The following is an 11,715-nucleotide window of genomic DNA, read 5'->3' as shown; positions in this document are numbered from 1 at the left end:
GCACGGGTATAAAATATATACCCTATGTCACTCACTAAAAAAATGATTAAAATCGATCCAGTAGTTTTGGCTTATTCATTACTGCCCGTGGCCCGCACGCGTTAAATTTGGAGTAAAACAATTCCCCTTTCTTTATAGCACGAAGATTTCCTGCTGTATTTGGGATATCTAAATTCATACCCTACATTTTTGCATATTAACTTTTTGCATTTTTACATATCTATTTATTTTATTTTTACAACAATTACTATATTACAGAATGTCTTTATATACAACGTTCATAGCCTTCTTGTCATTAGACAACAAACATGTTTTCTCTAGAGGTTACTCTTGAAAGAGCGACATACAGTTGGCCACGTGAAAAACAGTCAACACTCAAACCTAAGCCTGCAACGTTGAAGGTTTGACCCTGAGATTTATTAATGGTCATTGCAAAAGATGTCTTTACCGGAAATTGTAAGCGTTTAAATTGGAATGGTAGATCCGATGGTATCAGAGGGATTCGGGGAATCAATACATCTTCTCCGGTACCACATCCTGTGAGTATTGTGCACTCTATTATGAAAGTTTTCAGTGATTATACCAGCAAACGCGTGCCATTGCAAAGTTTAGGTGGGCTTAGGTTTCTTAATAAAATAACAGGACAACCTATTTTCAGCTCCATTTTGTGAGGAGGGAGTCCAGACGGGTTCAACGAATTTAGAAATTCTGTAGGAAAATGAACAGCTTCTTCCAAATCGAGAACAGTATCGACCGAGTAGTATATTTTCGTCGGCGCATCAATCTTTGAAATAATCAAGTTATTTACTTTATCTACTTGTTCGTTAGTTGGTGACAGAATTGCTCTTTCTTTAAACCAAGATATTGTCTTATAACTTATGTTATCAATGTCTGGATAGACATTGTTGACTAACTCTTGGATGTTGTCTATCAAAACACAAAGGTTTTCTAGGTTAATCCTTCCCTCACTTTGTGTTAATTCTCCATTGCCAACTTTTAGCAGCATCTCTGGAAATATTAGTTTTAAGCTCTAATTTATTGACATACGACTAAAGGTGGGATCTTTTTAGCGAAGCATTTATTTCGTCAGCACGTGCTCCTCGAGTCACAACTGGTAGGATTTGACGGAAATCTCCTGAGAACAGAATTGTACATCCACCCATAGGTGCATTTTTGTTGCGCAAATCGCGCATTGTCCTATCCAGTGCTTCCACAGACGTTTTGTTTGACATGGTAGCTTCGTCCCAGACTATTAATGAGTAGTCACGCATCAATTTTCCTGTATTGCTCTGTCTAGAAACACTACAGACGCTGTTATCATCATCGGTGGCCATTTTCAGCGGGTGCTTCATTGTAGAGTGTGTGGTTCGGCCTTTTTCCAAAAGACTCTTTCCGAAAGAGTAGCGGCAATGCCGGATGACGCAACAGCTAACGCAATTTTTCCGGTAGATCTCAATTACTAATTACTGTTGTAATATCTTGAAAAATATTGTTTTTAATTATATGCTGTAAAGAGCCATATACATAGATCTATATGAAAACAACAATGTATTTAAGGTATTTAATTGGATAAGGATTAATGTTGTACCTATTTGTTGAAATCGTTTCGAAAATAAGCTATTAGTTGTCGTAAAAAGTAAATGACAAAAAATGTTATTGTATGGAATCGATAGCAAACTAAACGCGCTCCGAATCAATAAAAACTATTCAAAAACTGTATTTTAATTATGTGCGATTTACTTATATAGAACCTGAAAATAGCGTTTTATTTCGCTGTAAAATTGTATGTACATATAATTACATGGAATTCAGTACATACATAGATACATATGTACATACGTCCGAAATGAAATAATGCGAGCGATTCGTAAATACATACATACATAAGTCACCATACGATGTAATTCAACATTAATGAGGTGTGGTGAGATTATCGCTTAACGCCTGTTGCTTCATTCGGTTGACAGCGAACAAACACACAAACAGCTTTTTTTGGAAAAAGAGCTGCTTTTGTTTAAACAATTTTGGTTAAATAACAAATAAATCAATTTTTTTTTGATACAGAATGAAAGTAAATATTTCAAAGTTAAACTTCAAGAAAGTTTCATTTTAATTGGTTGATTCGTTTATGATTTATGGCCGTGAAAACAAAAAATTTATGTTTTTTTGCCACATTTTGACCGATTGCCACGCCCCCTTTATATATTTCTTCACATTATATAGATATAAACCTTCCTCTTCAATCAATCTATCTTTAAAAAAATCCGCATCAAAATCCGTTGCGTAGTTTTAAAGATTTAAGCGAATAAGGGGACATAGGGACAGAAAAAGCGACTTTGTTTTATAATATGTAGTGATATAACATCTACCATCCAAATTTATGAGGGCAGAAAAAAATCTTGACCTGCCTCATAACACAGCTCATATGCATATCTACATACAAACAATTCAACAGCAAATAGACAAACATATTCCTAGTATATGTAGAAAAAACTCATCTAAACAGTATGCGTTTACATATACATATGTTTGCATATATGAATACATACCCTACAAGACAGCTGACTATCATATACAGTACTATCTCGATAATCCGGACACGCGGTAGTCCGGTCACATCTATAATCCGGACAACTGCATAATTCGGACAGTTTAACATTTTTTACTCTATAATCCGGACATTTTTCAAATTTGCTTCGCAATATGTACATACATATGTATTTTAATTTTTAGTTTGCTTTGTGAGTTTTTCGTAAAATAGCGGTACTTTAACAACAATATATGTATACGAAATGCAACAGCATAAATCACGCGTTGTGTTTATTCTTTAGTGACAAACTGAATTGAGTGGACATTACTATTATGAGCAGTGGAAAATTTAATAAAAGGGCTCATAAACCCCTTACTCTTCAGAAAAAATGTGAAATTTTAGATCTCCTTGATAAAGGAAAATCATTAAGATGGTTTGAAATAGAATTTGGTGTCAACAAATCTACTGTTTTTGACATAAAAAAGAAACGTGATGCCATTAGAAAATTCGCGACTAAATGTGAAATGAAATAGTACATACTAAATAAAGAAAATGTTTGATTATGTACAGATGTACATATTATTATGTAAGTATGATATTAAAAAATATTGAAAAAAATTTAATAAAACTATTTATGTACATACATATATCTGAATTGCGTTATGTTCATTTCAAAAAAACAACGTTTAGTTAAAAAACAAAAATCATCTATAATCCGGGCACCCCCATAATCCGGTCGACCCCTAACATTAAGGGTGTCCGGATTATCGAGATAGTACTGTAAACACTCATATTATCATCATCCAACTACACATTTTTGTTCTAGCCATGGGAAAGTTCTGATAGTTTCCCCTTGTCGGTGTAATATTCTATCTCTCTTTTACCAATAGTAATTTCTTATAACTGAAAAATATATCTACTATGCTCTAAAGGCAAGGCAACTTCTCATTTTTGTTCTCAACAAGTAATCAGCACTGATAGGCCAAACTACTCATTTTCGTCATCAAAAAGTAATAAGCACTAACTCCTCAATAACTTCTCATTTTCGTTAAAAAGTAATAAGCCTGAGAAGTTTCGTTAAAATGTTTTATTTAGAGATTATAAAATTTATATTTTTTTGTTTTCACTAAAGAACTTTTACAAACCAATTCGGTGTTTCATCCACGGAGATTCGAAACCACGAATTTTCAAGTTTTAGCCAAGCATCTACTCATTCGGCCATGGCGACTATACAACAAATGCAGCTAAATTTCACACTAGTACTTTTTTCAGAGCACCACATTATTTCGTTAATATATATATAAATATGCATACATACAATTTCGCGCAATTTTCATAAAAAAACCAAAAGGTACAAATCCAATATGTAAACATGCATACAAATAATGTATATGGACATATCAAATAAACAAATCCATTCTGTACGCAAGCAAATGTAAGCTAATGTAAACTATGTACATTTCTTCACACTTGCGTATCACTCTCTCCCTCTCATTTCTCTCCAGCAGCCATATTAATTAATATGCTATTGTTAACGTGTGGTGAAGTATTCTGAGTAGAATTTCTTACCCGTGTTTTGTTAGAGCCCAAAATGAGGAACGGGCCGTAACTGCGCCTTCTCGATGAATTTACGTTCTCTGGCGCTACTGACAAAGACTGTATAAGCCCAACATTGAAGATCAATGTAACTTTAATGTTCGTGGCTTTAATTTAAAAAGAAGAATTTAAAGAGAATACATTATAAAACGGTCTCACATTTTGGTGCGTGCGTTTTATATTAGTAAATTTAAAACTTTATACAAATTTGGTAAAAACTGTTGCTTTTTTATAAGTTAATTGTTGCTATTTTCTGCATTTTACTATACGCTCGTGCGTGCACCAGAGAACGTTTATGATAGAGAGAAGTCTCACGAGCTACGAATACGAGTAGTGTGAATTGTCAAAAATGAAGTGTAACTGGCAGAGCTGATTACAGTGAATTCTGTATTAGTACATTGGCTCTGCACAGTTTTTGACCTACAAAGCTTTATACAACTTATATTTTATTACAGGGAATTATATACATATGTACGCATATATTTTCTAGATAGCATAAAGCTTTGAAATTTAAAATAAATAAAAGAAACATATTTTCATATATCAATTGCATCTTGAATTCTTATGGTATTACACACATATGCACTGACGCGACCATGAACTACCTCACTCGGAATCGCCTTATCATATCTACTTACAATAATTAGGGAGTAAATACCCAAATGAGCGAATTTCTGCCTAACATTTGCTAAAACATTTATATTTTGCATATGCATGTACATATTTATTTGTGCGATTACACACTTCATTTCCTAGCCTATGTGTGTACATATTTGTATTCTGAACTCCCATCAAAACAATGCATATTGGTATACACATTCATATCCATGTACATATAACCTGTATGTATACTTTTGTCAAGTGTAGACATGTAGTCAGACAGCTTAAAAAGTGCCAAAATAGAAGTGATACAAAAAGTAAAATTCAGCAAAACTGAGAATTTAAACAGGTACGTTGATTGCGGGCGAGTTCAATAAAATAGTGTACAGAGGGAACAAGTGGATAAAACAGAGAGAGTAGTAGTAAAACAATTAATTTTAACAGCTACGTTCGTATGGCTCAGTGTGGTGAGTTTTCACACTGAAGTGGTGTGCGAGCAATGGAAAATGTTAATCCGGTGAGTGCATCGCTCCTGCTGCCTGCGTTCGTCTCTCCTGCTAACGGTGACGCTCTTAGCATGCTGGCTCCAAGATTGAAGAGATAGCTGGAATGATGGTGCTGCAAAGACACGTAAATCAACAGATGAGAGGTGTTGGCTAATCAATCTCTGCACTGCTCAAAAAGGTAAAGGAGGTAAGGAAGAAATCAGCAACAAATAGCGAAGCCAAATTAAGTGTCAACACTAAAGCCAGTGGGAAGAGATCAAGGGTTCAATATAGCGGGAATTCCACGACTGAGAATTTTCCACAACCAATAGGAAAGCGTACGAGAACCATTTCCTTTAGCGTGCAAGCGTCACATTTGGCAGCCACAATGACAGGCAGCCAAAAACAAATAAATCGATACCCAATAATACTGAAGAGTGAGTGGAAGTACGCCGAGCTAAGCATCGCACAACACCTGCGCAATCATCGGCAGCGGCAGAAAACAGAAGCGGTACCTTCACGGAGATAGTGCGTCAAGGGGGTGAAAAGCTGCGAATTAGGGTCAGACCAGATGCTTTCATTATCGTAAACAAAGGCGTGGGGTCTTATGCAGATATTTTGCGTGCAATCAAATCGGACCCAAGCCTTTCGCAGCCCGGTGATAATGTTTCAAAGATTAGGAAAACACGAAAAAGGAAATGTTTTCCTACTAAAAACGAGGGGCGAGGGTTACAACGCGCAGTACCCAGGCTTGCTAGCAAAAGTTCTGGGCACTAAAGCCGAAGTCAGAGTCCTGACGCATGAACTAACAACAGAGTGCAGAGAGTATCTAGATACAAGGGAGGTGTAGTACAAGCTATACGAGACCAATTTAATATACCAAACATCAGCGTAGCGGTAGTGAAAAGCTTGCGTTTAAATCTTCCGGTAAGCACCGCAAATTTGCTCCTTTCTAAAGGAAACCTGGCTGGGCGGGTTGCCGTCTGCGGAAGGTAATACAACCTACACGATGCTTCCGTTACTTAGATTTTGGCCATCTAGCGAAAAGCTGTACAGATTGCGGTTGTACAGAATACAACAACATACAAAATAGTCAATACTGGAATATGGTATTCTACAGCAATATTTGCCAATATTTGTTGAATCTTGAATTTTTGTCAAGTCGAGTATGCATTCACATACATATGTATGTAAATATGTCATCTAAATGTTCGACAGCCGCAAGGGCGCATGAGCGTACAGTAAGTTGCAGAAAACAGCAACAAGTAGCTTATGAAAAAGTTCTGTCCTCGACATCTCGATGTTAGAGAAAATTTTGAGACAATTATTTTTTGTTTCCTGGTAGAAGGTAAATAATTCATTAGTATGTTATTTCATGTATGTAGTTCTCCAATTGATAAAAAGTGCACAAAAACATATGTAAATAGCAGCAAAGTAGGAAACTTACTCTGAAGTCACAGTGCGGCTTATTTGAAGGTTACTGTACATATTATATATTCAGCCTTCGGATGAAGCCCAAAGTGCCATATATTTAATACGAGTATTGAAGTTTCAGTAAGCTGTGCAGCGCTGTTCATAACAACAGGGACCACCGCCGCAAATTGTTGGACTAATATTTTTCAGTCTATATGCATTTTTTATTTCTAAAATGTATATTATTAAATACTTTTCCTCTTGGAACATTAAAATTCACATATCGAATAATTATGTACTTCTTCTTCTTCCTCTTATTTCGCGTGATAACCGCTTACGCGGTTTGGCAGAGCTTAACAAAGCCAGTCGTTTTTTTTTTCTCGTGCTAACCGGCGCCAATTGGACACACCAAGTGAAGTCAAGTCCTTCTCCACCTGATCTTTCCAACGCAAAGGAGGCCCTCCTCTTCCTCTGCTACCACCAGCTGGGACCGCATGGAATACTTTCAGAGCTGGAGCGTTTGTATCCAATCGGACGACATGACCCAGCCAACGTAGCCGCCATATCTTTGTTCGCTGCACTGTGGCTTATCAGCGGCTTATCATTCCGTCGCCGGCGATACTCGCCGTAACAAATGTGCAAAGGTCCAAAAATCTTGCCCAGAATATTTCTCTCGAACACTCCAAGATGCCCCTCATCGGATGTTGTCATCGTTCGAGCATCTACGCCATACGTTAAGACGGGCATGATGAGAGTCGTGTAGAGTGTTAGTTTTGTCCGTCGAGAGAGGACTTTACTGCTCAGTTGCCTACTTAGTCTAAAGTAGCACTTGTTGGCAAGAGAGATTCTACGTTGGATTTCCCGACTGACATTGTTATCAGTGATAATGCTGGTTCCTAAATATACGAAGTCTTTTACAACCTCGAAATCATAACTGTCAACAGTGATGTGGGTGCCGATACGCGAGTGTACCGACTGTTTGCTTGATGACAAGAGGTACCTCGTTTTGTCTTCGTTCACCACCAGACTCATTCGCTTTACTTCTTTATTCAGTTTGGCGAAGGCAGAACTAACAGCGCGGTTGTTAAGGCCGATGATGTCAATATTATCAGAATACGCCAACAATTGTACGTTGTTATAAAAAACTGTGACTGAGCGATTAAGTTCTGCGGTTCGCACGATATTTTCCGGCATCAGGTTAAGGAAGTCACATGGCAGCGAGTCACCCTGTCTGAAACTTTGTTTAGTATCAAACGGCTCAGAGAGGTCCTTCCCAATTCTAATGGCACTGCTGATGTTGAGCAACGTCATCCTGCATTGGCGCATTAGTTTTGTGGAGATACCAAATTCAGACATCGCGGCATACAGGAAACTCCTTTTCGTTATCTGTCGATTCTCCTTTCATGCGTTTTGTTCAAGACTTGGTTTATTGTAAATATTTGGTCGGTGGTACACGTTCCAGGTCTAAAGCCACACTGATAAGGTCCAAACAGTTGGTTGACGGTGGGCTTCAGCCTTTCACACAATACGCTCGTTAGAACCTTATAGGCGATATTTAGAAGACTAACCCCGTGGTATTTGGCGCAGATTGCAGGATCACCCTTCTTATGGATTGGGCAGAGCACACTTAAATTCCCATCGGCAGCCATGCTTTCATCCGACCATATTTTGCTCGCCGCCATGTTTGAATGGCAGTCCGTCGGCTTCCGTGGCTTTGTTGTTTTTTCGCTGCGTTATCGATATTCTCACCTCGGCATGGTCGGGTAGCGGACGACAACTTCGTCGTCAACGATAGGGGCGTCGGGATATTCACATACTCTGTGATATGCGCAGCTATCACTATTTAACAGATTCGAAAAGTTTTCCCTCCATAATTTAAGATTTCTCTGGATGTCAGTCCCCTGATCGCCGTCTCTGTTTTTACAGGAAAACGCCCCGGTCTTAAAACCTTCTGTAAGCCGCCGAACTTTCTGGTAGAATTTTTGGACGTTGTTCCTGTTGGCCAGCATCTCAAGCTCCTCGCAGTCACGTATTTCGGCCTCTCGTTTCTTCTTTCAGATAATACGTCTCTCTTCCTTTCTTAGTTATCTGTGGCGATCCCACATGGCTCGCGTTGCGCCCGATCGCAGCGTGGCTCTGTATGCGGCATCCTTTCGTTCTGCGGCAGCATGACATTCCTCGTCGTACCGACTGTTTTTTCGGGCTCGCCGGAAACTGATTTCTTCTTCGGCGGTGGTACGTAGAGAACGAGAAATTTTGCTCCATTTGACTGCAACAAGGTATTGTTCTGAGTCGATGTTGGGTCCTGTGATCGTACTTACATCTAATACACTAGAAGCGTGTCTTCCATCCATCACAACATGATCGATCTGGTTTCGCGTTTTCCGATCAGGAGACAGCCAGGTGGCTTGGTGAATTTTTTTTATGCGGGGATCTGGTGCTGCAGACTACCATATTTCGGGCCACGGCGAAGTCGATCAGCTTCCGTCCGTTACCGGATGTTTCGTTGTGCAGGCTGAAATTTCCGACTATGGGACCAAAAACTCCCTCCTTGCCGACCCTCGTGTTCAAGTCGCCAAACCCGATTTTTGTGTCGTGCCGGGGGCAGCGCTCATAGAAACGTTCCAGGCGCTCATAGAAGGAATCTTTGGTCGCCTCGTCCTTTTCTTCCGCCGGGGCGTGGGCGCAAATTAGCGAGATGTTAAAAAATCGCGCTTTGACGCGGATTATTGCGAGACGCTCGTCTACCGGAGTGAACGACAGTACTTGGCGACGAAGTCTCTCTCCCACAACAAATCCAACACCGAATTTGCACTCCTGTACATGCTAACTGTAGTAGACGTGACAAAGTGCTATGTTTTTCTCCCCTTGTCCGGTCCATCACATGTCTTGAATGGCAGTGATGTTAACCTTTACTCTCACGAGAACAGCAACCAGCCGGGCAGAGGCACCTTCCCCTTTAAGGGACCGGACATTCCAGGTGCATGCCTCAAATCATATTCCTTAGTTCGTTTGCAGGGGTCGTCATCAGTATAGGGAGGTCTCATCCTAGGCTTTGATAGTCTTTTCATTAGGGGGATTTTTAACTGTCGAGTCCCAAACCCAGCGCACAACCAGCTATCCTGGAATGCTTTGCCTTCTCACTTTAGCTCACTCCCGAACGGGTATTCGGAAGCTACCCAGAGGATACGTGGGCTAATCCCGGACGTTGGGAGCTGCTTGAACCATATGCAGAAGAATCGTCCTGGATACTCCCAAGTGAATGGCGATCATTAACTTTCTCCACTTGCGTTGACATTGGAACCATCCTAACTTACTAAATTACTAATTTACAGTGACTCTTAAAACACACCAAAAAAATAATATTTCTTCGGAAATACACAATTTGTATGTGTATACTACAAAGCGTCAATCATTCAATAAACGAATAACGAACATAATGAATGAAAATATGACTACTAATAGATCCAAAATAGTTCATGAATTCGCTCAATACTGGTCAAAGGAAGCGCTCGATAATAAAGTATACCCAACATTCCAGCAATACAACCGCGCAAATTTGCTAAATCTCTTTTAATCAGCGATCGCGTTCTCCTATTCGCACTTATCTCCAAAGCAACACAAAAGAAGATAAATAAATTAACACCCTGTTTAAACAGAATAATAAATATAGCAAGACAATTAGGTATTCCAATGGACTTTATAGCCAAAATTGGCAAAATCCCCTCAAAGGAAACCAAGTTACAATAAACACTAAACTGACCTCCTTTAGAGAAGATGAGACTCTTCCAATAATGTTTTGAAACAAATTGAACGAAATTACTCAGGAAATTTGGCTCAGAAATGAAATCTGCAACTAGCTACAATAATACATACGGAAAAATAAAAATAATCTTTCGTCCCTATTGCAGTTCAAGCTTTGCTGCCGAGCTAATACGCATATTTGAAGTTGTCAAATACCTTATGATTAAAAAGTACCGTGAAGGTGATGTTGAATGTTTTCTTCGATTGCCAGGCAGTCAATAAAGTATATTTTTTATCCGTCTTGAAAAGTAAAAGCACCCTCAATGTCGAAGAAGTCTCCCACTGCGAACTCTTTCTGCTATTGGGACACTTCTACATGTTTAACAAATTTTTCGTTTGCACTCTTCTAAACTCAGGGTTAAGTACAGTGATGTAAATGTGTGATCGAATACCTGCTGGGTTACGAAAATGGGATACGATACACTACTGGGTTACTCAAAGCGAGATGTGGTTAAACAATGACGCTGGCTACAACCGCAGCATGAAAAAGAAAGCGAAGGCAGAATAGATGCAATGTGCGAGAGCTGCGAAATCCATGCAATGTAGGCAGCGATCAAGACGATATGTCGCGATTTCGACAGCCGGTGTCATCATACACCATAATAATACAAAACAAGCAAGAGGAAGAGAAATTAAATGTGCCAATATTGAACATTCAGGGAATAGTATGTTAATATTGTGATTTGAAGATTTAAATTAAATAAGCCAATGAAAATGAAATGCGGCGTGTTAAATTGTCAAAGCACGAATTATAAAAATACCTCCAAATGCAGTTCTACGCGCTTTTATGTGGATGACGCCGTTGCAACAAAGTGTGTGTGTGCATAATTTCTTGCCTGTGGTAGTTTCACAAACAAGTAATTTCCCTTCTCTTTGTTTGCATATTCTTTAGCGATGACGTCGTTTTCTTGGGCAGCGACGGTAAATCAGTAACCAAAAAGTACAATAGCAGGAAGATTTGGTGTACGTGCACTTAGCGAAGATATGTCCTGGACGCTTGTAGTTGATTTCAATACTGTCAGGGGAGTATACGAAGACCGTAAAGATTGTTAAGGTTCCACAAGCCTAAGATAGCGGTCGGTATGTAAACTGTGATCACCGAACAACCTCCCAGTAAACAGTGCATTGTGAACTATTATTTAACATTGTAGTGCAAATATGTAAGTAAGTAAATAACTAAATTTATATAAATAACAAAATCCGCACAAAACAAAGCAGCTTACTCTGTTGCACAAATACTGCGCTATTGTTGCCGGCAAGTTGTCAATTCCGGCGTTACATAAATTA

The sequence above is a fragment of the Anastrepha ludens genome, chromosome 5, assembly GCF_028408465.1.
Source record: "Anastrepha ludens isolate Willacy chromosome 5, idAnaLude1.1, whole genome shotgun sequence".
In the NCBI taxonomy this organism is placed as follows: Eukaryota; Metazoa; Arthropoda; class Insecta; order Diptera; family Tephritidae; genus Anastrepha; species Anastrepha ludens.
The sequence above is the reverse complement of the archived record's forward strand: the minus strand, read 5'-3'. Positions refer to the sequence as shown.